This window comes from Camponotus vicinus, unplaced genomic scaffold (assembly GCF_025532165.1).
Source record: "Camponotus vicinus isolate PSW18456_S1 unplaced genomic scaffold, iyCamVici1.0 SCAF_10, whole genome shotgun sequence".
Taxonomy (NCBI): Eukaryota; Metazoa; Arthropoda; class Insecta; order Hymenoptera; family Formicidae; genus Camponotus; species Camponotus vicinus.
In genome coordinates, this window is record NW_028141946.1 from 6025283 (window position 1) to 6038685 (window position 13403).

At 43.1% G+C, this 13403-nt stretch overlaps 2 protein-coding genes across 6 annotated transcripts in view; one reads left to right on the forward strand and one right to left on the reverse strand.

The window, feature by feature from the left end:
• The window catches only part of LOC145960037 (netrin receptor UNC5B), a 248613-nt gene that overhangs the window by 114916 nt on the left and 120294 nt on the right, over window positions 1-13403 (reverse strand). The gene's annotated exons all lie outside the window — the stretch shown is intronic.
• LOC145960038 (netrin receptor UNC5C) overlaps window positions 10733-13403 on the forward strand; it is a 31165-nt gene continuing 28494 nt past the window's right edge. For all 3 annotated transcript variants that reach the window (XM_083079306.1, XM_083079308.1, XM_083079307.1), the window contains exon 1: window positions 10733-11243. The gene's annotated coding sequence lies outside the window, so the exon portion shown is untranslated. The remainder of the gene's footprint in view (window positions 11244-13403) is intronic.

The following is a 13403-nucleotide window of genomic DNA, read 5'->3' on the forward strand; positions in this document are numbered from 1 at the left end:
CATAGACTATAACCTTTTTAAATCCATTATCAGAATTACATGCTCTTGCCACCGCCGAGTATCGACCGTTACCATCGCTCGCGGTCACAAAATACGGCCGCATTACGTTGCTGCGCGAAAAAACGAGATTGAGAAAGATCGGACGCGCAAGAAATCTCCGTCAGACGTATATCGAGCAGTATCAATTAAAATTGATGGATGAAAATTTATCGGCGATTGATAGTCTCCATCAGTTCATCCGCAGCAATGCCCGAGATGGATGATGAGAAGGCTCGCAATAAGACATCCTACGAGAATATAATTTATTAAGCAAAATGTAATTACGAGAGGAGAGATTTTAAAATGTCAATCAAAATATCAATAAATATACAATTATTATTGCCCATATAAATTTAGCATGTATGCGTCTAACCAGTTTTAGATTGAATATAAAAAACTATTTGTAGAATTTTGTACGTCTTTTTAAAACCGTAAACATCTCTTATATCAACACTAATTAATTTTTGAAAAAATTCGTTTGCATATCGTATATATCGTGATATATAGAATAAAAAAGGTTGAATAAAAAAAGAGAAAAATGTGCTCCATGATCAATTTCCGTTGCGACTCCATCAGCGTGTAGTCGTAAACGATGAAAAAACTTATCTCCCAACTTACATCGAAAGACAAATTATCGCATAAAGACATCGATCTTTCTGATTGATATCTGCGGACAAGCCAGAACAGATGCGAGTACTAGCCGTTTCGGTGGGCGCGGGAATAAACGAAAAAAGGAGCGATGGAAACAGAAGTGGATGAATGGAGACGAAATCTCTAGAGTGCGGAGAAAATCCTCCCGTAAACCAACGCTTTACATTCGTCGTTTGCGAACTGGAAAACGTATATCCATTGTACATTCACTGAGAAGCGAATTAAGGCGAATAGATTTTTCCACCTATCCCCGTCTCTTTCTTTTAAAAGCGAGAAAGAGAGGGAAAGAGAGAGAAAGAGGAGAAGGACGACGAGGTCGGGATACCACGATAGGCAGAAAGAGCACGCGTACGTGCCGGCGTTGCACAAAGGGCCCGGTGTTACCCCGATGCATTGTGCAACGGTCCTGCAATCCATTGCGAGAGCCACGGGACTGTCAAGAGAGCAGTTCTTGGCCCTCTCGACTCTAAGAAAAGAAGAGAAGAAAAAAACAGTGGCACGAAACCGTTCCGTCGACCACACGACTCACGAGCGACGACGTCAAGGTAGACTGAGCGCCGGGCAGAGTGAATCACAGCGAATCGCGTCCGTGGAACAAGGACAGCGACTTGTATAGGCCTGCAGCTGTCAGATAGAGCGGTCCTCATCAGTGCGCGAAATGAACAAAATCTACACCTGCGAAATACAGGTCGTGGGTGCGGACATGACATTTTTTCGGAAGAGAGAGATAGGAGGGATATCGATCGCTGTCCGGCACCTCCGTTCTCGGTTCCTCCTAGAGTCCTGTCGCATCCACCCTTTTTTTTATCGCCCGCTCCGACGAAGAACTATCACCGAAAGGACAGACGGACGAACTTCGGACAACCCCATCCGTCTATTAATCCGACCTTTTGTACCGCCTATCGATCACTCCCCCTCCGCGCTCTGGGGGGGCACTACGTATCTCTCTGAGCGATCCTTGATATTCTTTCTCTCTCCGTACCCTCTCGCTCAGGTAAAGCCACACGCTGCGTAACCAAAAGTTCCGCGGCTTGGACCAGAAACCGCGGGAGGTACTCGTCGGTCGTGTATTAATTATGATAATTATACCAGAAACACTCAGAGGTCTGTAACGCGAGCTGCGGAGGAAATAACTCTGGTGGACTTTCCTTAGATATGATAAAACGGATCGTTGACTGTCGTATCGAGGAAAAATCTCGTAAAATAAACAAGATAAGCCGTAAGGTTCAGAATCCCCACGAATATCCCAGAATTCTTGCTTCGACTTTACGGTTGAAACGAGCTTCGAAATATCTCTGTGAAAATATAAAATGAAACAAAATAAAATTTTGAAGCTTAATTGACCGTGCAACACGCTGTCAATTTGCTCAAATATTATCTTTCTTAAATGCGTCGCATCAACAAATTTTTTATTTGACTTTTCCATTAACTCTTACGAAATACTACACTTCCGTCTCGCGTGTCGTATGACGCAAGAGAAAATAATTTCGTCAAATTCCAAACTAACGGCGACACAACACGAAGCCCCGCAACTTTGAAGAAAATTACACCGGTACCCGATCAATAGCCGCTCGTCTCCTTCAGGCGGATATCTCGTGCGGGCAAAGCCATCGAGTATGCACGACGTATTGAAACGTACCGCGCGGGAGGGCGAGGGGGAGGAAGGGGAAATGCCGACGCATTCATGATTGCATAAGTAGCGCAACGGCTCGGTATAAAAGCCTGTTGCACAAATGCATATCCCGCAGCGAGAGACCAGGGAGATCGCCGAGAGCCTACTCGAGTTACTCGCCGCCGCTCACAATTGTGTCGTCGTTGCGTGTGCGTAAGTCCCATTTCCCTTTCTCCCCCCTGTCCCCTCTTTGCGCGAACACAGGCCATTCGCAAACTGCCGTGTAATAGCGCAATCCACGGGGATTGCAGGGTGGTTCGACGTTTTCAGAATGGAATTCCGTGGAAGAGCTCGCGTCGTGCAAGAGAACGGAGCTCCCTTTTCCACGCACGTCTCGCTTTTCCCGATTATTATTATCCACGCTCGTAAACCATCGTCGATACAATGGAACTTTGCGGCGAGTTCGGAGTTTGGATGCGAACGCACATGCGTGCGTGCGCACGCGCTCGCATATGGTAGTTTAATGACGACAACTTTTGTACACCATCGGATAGCCCATTGTTCGCCTCTATAAGCGCGTAGAAGCGCGAATCATAAACTCGTGCCCGTGCTGTTACAATGCGGATCTTTATTTGCAATGCGCCTCGAGGAGCAACGCATACGTGGTAGTCGAAGCATTCTTCCGACAACAATCAACGAAGATTACGTATCAACTCCGAGTATCTATGAACTACAAGAGATACGTAAGATTGTATTCTCGCCTTCTTTAGCGTCGCATTGAACGCTAAATTTAGCTATTTCATTTTTTTGTATCTCGTTACGTAATAAATGTAGAAAGATTAACGTCAACGCGCAAGAATCAGACAATACAGCGCTAAATATTTGAGCGTTTCGAATCTATAAATATCAAAGTGACTCTGATCCTTTCTGACGCAACTATTTCGTTGTTATTTTACGAAACACATTCAGAAAATAATAATATATCCCGCCGCGAGCACTCGACCTAGATCTCGACTCGGGGTTTAAAAATTGGAGAGCTCACGCTCAAGATCGAGTATTTGAAGACTAGTAGTGTACCTTCGAGACGCGGTTCGATATAACATATGCGTTGAAAAAATCTCTCGTAACAATTCCATTATATCACGACACAATCGCAACATTCGCGATAATAGAAACAAGCGTTTCTCTACGTGGAACGTTCTCATCTCCCGGGCATTAGCGAGCTAATGAAACGTGAGTTGGATTCAAGTCCGTGGTGTCGCATTTCCGGAAGCTGAGAGGGGTCTAGCACCGCATGTCCTGCCAGCAGCAGGAAGAAGCGGGACAGGCGTTTGTAGAAAAAAAGAGACCGAGGGACGCGCGACGCGGGATGGGAAGAAACCTGATCAATTTATTTATTAAACGTTTTTCGTGCCTTTGTTGGGGCTGTTGGGTTCCCATGGGAAATACGAGGCGCTTAAATGAGTACCGACGGCGAAGGAGACGAGAGTGAATCTCGTCGCGAGAGGGAATCGTCGCGGGAAGAAGTAAGAGCGGGATCAGACGCAGATTCCCTCTCCTAATGGAATCAGCGTCGAGTACCGGCGGCCGCCAAAGGTCCAGGCGACAAAGCAAGGCTCGATACGCGTGCGATAGCACGAATTTTCGTCGGCAGAACGAAACGCTTTCCCGATCTTCGTAAGGACGGCTGCTCCCGAGAATCGGACCGGACGCGGAGGGACGGGAAAAGAAGCGAGAGGCCGATTCTTCTCCCGGGAGGAGACAGCGGTTCGCCATTAGCGCAATCTAATCGTCGGGGGTCCCTTAATAACAGGTTGGCCTCGGGTTCGTCTCGGAACAAGAGAGAGGGAGAGAGAAACGAGAAACACTGGCGCAAAGAGGAAAGAGAAGACGACGTCGGAGGCTGCGCGGACTCAAATTCATTCGGTTTCTCGGATACCATTCTGCGCGAGGATCCTTTCTGTAATCTCTCGACCGGAGCTCAATTAATGCTTAACGACAAACGTCGAGAAGAACCCTCGCTAGAGCGATGAGTGGTGCGTGGGATCGGCGAAGAAGCTGCTCGGTAAGAATGCCTTCGGAAGATACCGCTAATTGTAAAGCGCCCTCGTACCGCAAATTGCCGAGCATGCGTCCGAAGAATGCGCGTCGAATCGTCCTTCTTCCTTCCTACGAGCGTTACGAGCGCATCGCCCGTCGAACAGGGTCCCTCGTCCTTGGGCGGATCGAGTTAGTCCTCCTGTCTTCTGGCGCTCTCGGCTCTTTCCGCCGCTTCCATCCGTGTACCTCCGCTAATTGAAAATCGCGATAGCGGCACGGTGAGGAGAAGTAAATAGCACGTTCGGATTGATTGAGTTTATTGAGTGAGTAGACTCACGATGTAATGTTCAATGATACACCCTGAATGGGGGTCTGATTGGCAGGCACTCGGCTGCGCGAAAATACACGGTCGTTAAGTCCCGATTCTGATAATGTATAATCGAAATAAATATCGTTTCACTTTATCTCGTGTGCTCCTCGTCGTCTTTTCAGAAGTCCGAGCCTAACGAGCGATTTTGTTAGCCTTTCGTAAGTGCACCGAGAGTACTGTTATTACATAATATTGACGTGAGATCGGTTATTCGTTAATCACGTAAACGTCCAGATTTTCGTATTCATCAATACATTAATATATCCTGAAATGATCAAATCTTCAAGTCATTGCTCGACATATTGCACAATGATTAATGATATGCAAATAAAGTGCGTTTTTGTAAAATATTAAAATTGTCATAAATTAAGATCGTTGATATCAAAAATATTTATCATATCGCATTTAATACAATATCAATAAATATTTGCATAAAATCACATAGTAATTGTTAAAATGCTTCTAGGATAAAATTCTTGTTAAATTCCGTATAAACAATATTTCAGAAATAATACTTTAGTATTACAAAATTATCGATATATCCTCTCTAACGTCGTTGTATAAAAAACTGCAACGGAGAACACGACAATTCCTTTCATTTTAAACCTTACAATCCGATACACGTATCTATACGCGGATACAATTTGTTGCACGATTCTTCCCGGAATCCTGTGGGAGCAAGAGCTTTGTCATTATCTCGATAGGTATCGGACGCTGCCAGGGAGAAGCAAGAAGCAGGTACGAGGCGAGGGAAAAAGCAGGGCTCTCAGTCACAAGTAGAAATTGAGGGAGAGAAATATCTCGTTTCTGAATTATAACCGGTCGCCAGTATAAAAGTCTCAAGAAAGATGGATCAGCCATACCGCGGTCCCTTTCGCGTATAACCGACGTAATTCGCCTTCTAGGCAGAGCACGGGATGCAATCTGCCAGATTGTGGGGCACACCGAAATTACCGGGTTACGGGGAGAAGTCTTCGTAGATCGGGTCTGGCCCAGAGAGAGTCGTCGGCTTTCAGAAAACCAACGTGCCATTAGCGGCCGGTCTCCCTCGTCCGCTCGTCAATATCCCAACATGCACGCAGGCGGGCCTCAACGCCGGTAAATAATGCGCTACGAGAGGGTGTGCCCTGTGAGACAAAGGGAAGAACTCGGCCCCCTTTTGTCTTCTCCGTAGATCCTGACGTCGTAATCGCGTCGCCCGTTTCCTGGATCTTAGCTCGTATCGCGAGGCCGAGAAGTCTCGTATAATCCTTCTTATCGCCAGCGGGCAATTATTTTGTGTCATGGGCAACTTCCGGGAAATTAAAATTGAGAAAAAATACATAATGTACGATTGTGAAATATACGACTTTTAGTTAGGTATCTGCCCCAGGGAATCCCTCTCGATTAGATTAATGGCATTAATACTATAGCGAGAATCATGCTCTCGTAGTTTCTCATTGTTCATAATTTCCAGCGATATCGGACAAGAGATTCCGTAAATGTATGAAAACGTGTCGGTATCGATGAAACGAACGAGCGAGTTAAAAGTAATCGTATAAAGATCGCAGGTAAAACGATCGTAAAACTCACGGTAGCTATAAAAAAGACAATCAAACCTTCAACTATCTTCCCAGTCCATATACTGCCCAATAATGTAAGAATACCATCCAAACGATGGAACGAAACGCACTGCCCGCATCGTTCGAATAGATGGAATTTATGACTGGTGCGAGTTTTATTACGTGGGATGCCAGAGATTTGTCGGACAACTTATCGATTCCATTAAGTACTATTAGCGAAGCGGACTACGAGAGAGACGTAGACATGGAAGAACTGAAATCAATGCACTCTAGGCACGCTTACCTGCCTAAGCATACCTCTCGATCGAAAGGTGGACGTATTTGTTTTAGGAGGGCTCCAAAGGACAGAGAGATCCTGCGTGCCAGATAAAGGACACGATCTTGGTCGAAGGTCCTCTTTCTCTTCGCGCGCGGTCAGAATCTATCCTCGAATATTTCGAATGCATCGACTGGACAAGGCATATTCATCTTCTATGTCTTTTGGCCCCACCAATATCTTCGTGAAACCTCTGAGACGTCTAGGTAGGGTACGTCGAACGAACATTTTTCATCTTGCTCTTTCTCTCCTGGTTTTTTCCTTGTTTTCCTGCTCCTGCTTTGGATCCTTTTTTTTACGAGAAATGGAACAAGCTCGAATTTCACTCGTGGGGTCTTCGAAGAGACTCGTAATTCTAGATGGTCGACATCGATTTTCCTCTTGAAAATTAATGGATACGTTGACACACGCAAAAAAACCATATTCCACTCTACTGAATTTCCTACGATTTTATCGCATGTCAATTTCATCGATGCGATCAGCATTTTAAATGAATCGTGCCGCGTTTCTATCTCGTCTTATGTCTTTTTTAAATAAATTTTTATTTCATTTTGAGGCTCTTGTTATATAAGAAAAATTTTACATTTTTATGAAATAAAAATGTAATAAAGAAAACACGCATAAATAATATTATAAATACATTTATCTTTGAAAATATTTGCAAATATGTACACACAAGCTGCAGATTATTTTTATATTTTAGGATATTATATTTTAAGAGAGAAATTTCTCTCGTACACTCAAAATCTGTTTTATATTTTAATCATCTCGCGGATTCTCATAACAAAATTTCTATACATATTTATATACAAAATACGAATTTTTATATTTATGTAAACCGGCTTGCCTTTCTCACCCCCGATTCGATTCAACCATAGAATTTCTCGTCTGGTTTTCTCAAGGGAAGAACGATACGGGAGCGGCGGCATCTTCGAGTTCAGTTGACCTCCTGGCGAAACGAAACGACCTTACAAGAGTTTCCTCTTAAGAAAAGCAACCCACGAGAGCGAATACAAGAGTCTGAGAAAAAAATATTCTACGGCTTGTCGGCCGAACCTTCAACGAGGTGCTTCTGGGCGAATTCCGCACGAGGAAGAGACTCGTTATATATCTGAGTCTCGAAATGTACGTTGGTAATTTTTTATTTTCCGGTTGATAAGGACCGATTTCCGGCGCGTTTTTTTTTAGACAACGATTATATTTTGACGATAGTGCCGCATATCACGACGTACCAAAAAGACACTTTTAAATGTGAAACGATTTGTGGGCGTCACATGCAATTGAGACTTTCCAGAATGAATGCATAACATATGTTACCGTTTTCGGAAAAATTAATTTTCTAATTACAATTATTCTAAAAATCAGAGGACGGGTCACTATTAACAATATCGTGAAAATATATACACAATTATATATCGATAAATGCATATGTCAAATTAAAACAAACAAAAATAAGACTAATGATTTTTTTAACAAAGGCAATGATGAAAATTTATTATTTGTTCATAACTGCAAAATAATAGATAATCTCTGCGATTTCTTATAATAATAAACATATCCTTATTGAGCGCATTCATCACGTATTAAATAATCATTTATTGATGATTCGCTACCATGTGCCTTTCGAGAAGCGTTATAACATTTCGAAGAGAAAGGAATTCAATAGAATCGGACGCAAGATCGTCGGAGGACCCGACAACCATTTGGAAGGACTGTATCATGGTCCAGGCATATTCACCCCCCGCTGTTAAGCAGCTTCGTGGTGGCAGACGGGAGGGGGTGGCACATGAAACACCCTTCGGGATCCTGTGGTCATCCCCGGCCGTCGGCAGCCTTTAAAGCTCCGTGCACAACGAACGTGGCATTATGCAGACTCAAGGCTCAAGGCTACACGGGCCGTTACGGAACCGCCCCGTAATGGGATAAAAATAACCGTGTTTATATAGGATTACGAAGCGATCATCTTCTCTATTCGAGACTCTACGTGAAGTTACGACAAAGGGGGTTTCCTGGAAGGGTACAATTTTCCATCTCTCTCTTGCTCGCTATATTACTGTCTATCAAGAAGGACTTTCATTTATCGATTAGAAATCGTATGACAGAGGAATATGGACGACAAAACACGTGCCGTATCGTGTTACCATATTATCAAGATCAGACACGAGACTGTTTCAATAATTATGAATAGCGAATGTGTATGATACATACAGACAACGATATTCTAATAATAGCGGGAATAAAAACACGCAGGCAGAGTTTTCGCTTGCTTCAAATCTTAATTAATATTTTATACATGCACACAAATATATTTTAAAAAATTATGGAAGTATTTATATATTTATAAATATTTATAAATATTTAAAGTATTAATTTATTTTTAATATTCCATTTTTCTGTCTCTCTAATTTAAAATGTATTTTATATGTTGAATTTAAGTAGGAAATCCAGCATTTTCTACTTATTCGATATATTATGAATATTTGATGTAGATTCTATGAGATAATACTTAAGAACAAGATAAATACAGTATAAGAAAGATTCGAAATCCAATGAAATATTGATCGATCAATTAGAGCTCAAATGAAAAGGTCTTTATCACTCGATAATGAAGACATTTAAAATTAAAGACAATATTCTTCGTGGAAATCTATTTTTGCAGAACTAATCTCTTCGAAACTCGCTATTCCCTTGCACGCTCTCTGACATTCTCTTCGACCTAGGGTAGAAAAAGGGAAAGGGAGGGAGGAGAAGGCGATATAGAATTATCGATGAAACTTGTATGTTTGTCTTTGTAACGCGTGCGTTAACGAGATACATCGCGAGGTTGGATATCGAGGATTATTTGATTACAATCTCACAAATTTGCATGAATTTACTTGTCGGAAATCCCCCACCGGTTAGCGATTCTCTCTCTCTCTCTCTCTCTCTCTCTCTCTCTCTCTTCTCTGTACTATGATCACGATACTATCTCTCTATCTTTTTGGTAAACCGAATCGATCAGCGGTCAGGGAAGAAGGGACAAAATTGAAATGGGAGACGCATGAAAATGAACATTATTAAATTGTTGTACGGTAATGTCAAACCCAGCCATAGATATAAATTGACTAATTTGACAACGTCGAATTAGGCGCGACGGGCTGGGACATCAGATTGGTCAAGATCAAACTAAAACGCGTTTGTTGTACCCGATTCCACGAGTATATGTATATACAGTCCAGTGACGAGGTTAAATTTGTATGTTAATAATGGGTTTGTTTGCGGTGTCCATCTCGACAGTCAATATTTATTTATCGAACGTTGTGATACAAGTACGTGCTACGTCGCGCTGACGAGCAGGAAAAAAACGAAGATGGGTAAAAAGGTCACTGTAAATAAATGGCCGGTGTATTTATTTGGTGGAAAAAAAAACAAATTTATGCATCAACCAAAAAAATGTGGATTCTATATATATTCTTAACCTGAATCCCACTGTCAAAAAGTAAAAAGGATAGCTTTTCAATTTTCCAGATTTTGCCTTTTCCTGCGGACTTTTCTCTCCCCTACAATAGGGGCTAGAAATCAAGCAAGCAACATTTTTTTTCGTTTAATATACGAGTTTCGTGCGGTCGTTAATTCAATTTGTCCACGAAATATTCAACAAATTTAACGCGCAAAATATTCTCTGTCGAATTACTCGCGGTCTCATCATACATTTCTAACATGCGTGCACGTAACCAAATCAAATGCTCTAAAATTCGGCCGCGGCGTCCCTCGAGTAATCGGGGAAACAAGCAGGTTGGACAAACATTCCTACTGCGAGGGTACGCGATGTACCGTCCGCGACAACCGGATGGGATAAATATTTAACAAAGTCTGCGGCCATCTCTCTGTACACGGAGCTATATACTCCGTCTCGTGCGGCAGTTCGGACAGCACTCTGCGGCATCCGCGTGTGCAGCAACGACTGCAGAACAGCATCCATGCGCTCCCACCACGCGCTCTTTTCCTCTTAGCTGCCTCTCCGCCTCCGCCGATACCTACACCATCACGGCATCGCCTCTGCCGCTATTACCACCACCCGCCGTCCGCTATACCTCCACCACTGTCGTCAGCGACCTCCACCACGTTCGCCCAGCACCGGCGCCCAAGAGGCGAAGGGCCCCGACATCTCCGCGCTACGAGTCAGTTGGCCGACATGAGCCGCGCGTGCTGGGGCTCCCGGTGTTTATCCGCTCTTAACGGCTAATCCCGAAGCGTACCCTCGTATATCGGGACGCGCGCGTGCACGTACCCGCTCGTGAAACGTACACGAGGGGTGAAAACGACATTTCTCACAGTTCGTACCTGCGGGGAGAGATTTTCACGCACGGACCTCTTCTCTAGCTACGATTTTTAAACGGCGTGAATAGCTTCCTCGTGACGGGAAAACCTGGTGCGTTCTTTGTCGCGCGTTTTGCCAGGATCACGATTACGAAGGGATCGCGAGCGAGATCGATGTGAAATAGGTTACCCCCGAATTGGCAAACAAATATCGATAATCGTGGTCCGGGAGTGAGGAATGACGTTACGCACGGTGTAACGAACTTGCAACGATGATAACGCCAGTGTCAGTGCAGTGGGGTTAAAGTGCCAGCCGGTTTATGGATAACCACGCTTCGCTGATTGGCTGCACGAGTAAGTGTTATCATTAGTTGCGTAATGCGTCGTGTAGCGAATTTTTCTGGTATCACGTCGACCTAGGAAATGCGTCCCGATAATATATGTAAAATAACGCTTTTCGTCGAAACGTGCGCCGAATACCGTTCGTAAAATGCAAATATCTCATGGGAATAACATTACAATAATTTCACAAAACTGTGCGAAATAAAATAATAAAATTTGGCCACCGTGTATTATGACATTTTGTCGTAATTTTAATGTCGATTCAGTGAAAAGATTAAAATTTAAAAAATATTTTTTTTAGAACATTAAATATTTTATCATGTATTTGTAAGCATAATTTTTTTAAAATACAATTTAAACGCTTAAATGCGTCTCCTTTAAACGTGATTTAAATGCTTAAACACTGGCAGTCTCTCGCGACATTTCAGACGACTAATCGAGATAATTCATTATATATGCTCTTCAGCGACTACGAATATTTCCGATTCATTCCGGTGACTGCACATTTTCAAAAGCCCGCTAGGGACCAAATCGAAAGATGAACGTTAGCATTTAACCCCTGCATTCCCGCTGGGTTGCATCCACACCGTACAAAAGTCTCCGGGAGCCTATTAAAAACTCGCGTCTCTGTCATAAACTCGTGCTCGTCGAGCCAAGTTTCGTTCCCTCTTCGTGTATTCGGCCTCTTCCAAAATACCGGTTGTTACGAAGCGCGACTCGGTGATCGCTTTCCGATATCAACTACCGGATTTGCGCGAAACGACTGTAATCTTCAACCCCCGCTACTGCTCTGGCGGATTCAAGCACGCCGTCATATTACAGGTCTGCGCATTAAATGAATAAAGTCGTTGAGAAAAAATTATACGAGCGGAATTAACTCGATACACATTATTACTTGTTGCTTCATCGGTGCCATGTTTATATCGCTCTTTTATGCCGGCATAAAAGTGTAAAACTTGACCGAGGAGCAAAATATCCGAGATACATTTTAAGATGTATTTTAAGAATTATCTTAAATCCCACTTTCCTTCACAGCCTTGCTAGATAAATGAAAATACACGCGAAATAAAAATAAAATAATGTCGAACGCGATAAATGGCTCCCGGGCGATCGGTAAACCTACAGAGACTGCGCGCGAGGGGAAAGAGTACGCGTAATCATAAAGTATCCTCCCGTATGCACCATGGAATAAAGATTTACAAGTACTCGGGGGCACTTACTAGGATTACGTGTACGGGAGCACGTTCTTCGATACGACTTAATGGCAGCAATAAGTTGTCGGCGATTTATGTCGCATATATGCCTCCTGTATCTTTTACCCTTTAAAATTTCGTACCATTGCCGCTACCTATCGCGCATCTACTCGTAAATACGCGAAATGCGTGTCTTTGGAGAGAAGTTCTTTCTCCGAAGATGTAGAGATTACGCGCGATTCGCAATAATACATCGCTATTACATCGGCTAGATCGTTGATGGTGATTTGCACAACGATCGATTCAATCACGGCCTTTTCGACGGTTATCCCGGTAGAACGATGTTATCACGATCCGTTTTGCGGGCTTATAACGAGGAAAACGACGCTGTAAGCACGGCATTATCCCCAACAAATCGGTAACATTATGCTTCCAACTATTTACGGCATTTATTGGCTGTGAATCGTTAGTCGTGACACTCACGACCTCACAATCGCTCGTAAAGATCGCGTCTTTGTGGCACAAATAAATCTCTCGGAATGGAAAACGCTCGATACGACACAGCGCACTCGTTCACTGAACGAGCGTCGTTAATTAATAATATCGCGCTATCTCTTTAAACTGCGACGGTAGAATGTATTAATCATATTAATGGCACCGTACATTAATAATTACCGCTTTGTTCCATTTCGCGCCTGTCATGCTCGTTGAAACAATTTCATACGCGTATCATACGCAGTAAAATGTTATACTAATTATACGCTCATAAATTTTGCGATAATAAATCGCGAAAAAGTGTTAAATAAACGATAGAAAGTTCTCTCTCGCGTTTTACTATCCTATCGCAAAACTTTATATCGATCGGAGCTAAATCTGTGGATCGATGTATGCGATCTTGAATAACCCAGCGACGTAAGATCGTTATAAATAACTTTGGAACGCGATGGCGATGTGATCTCAAAACTATTACAAGAGAACA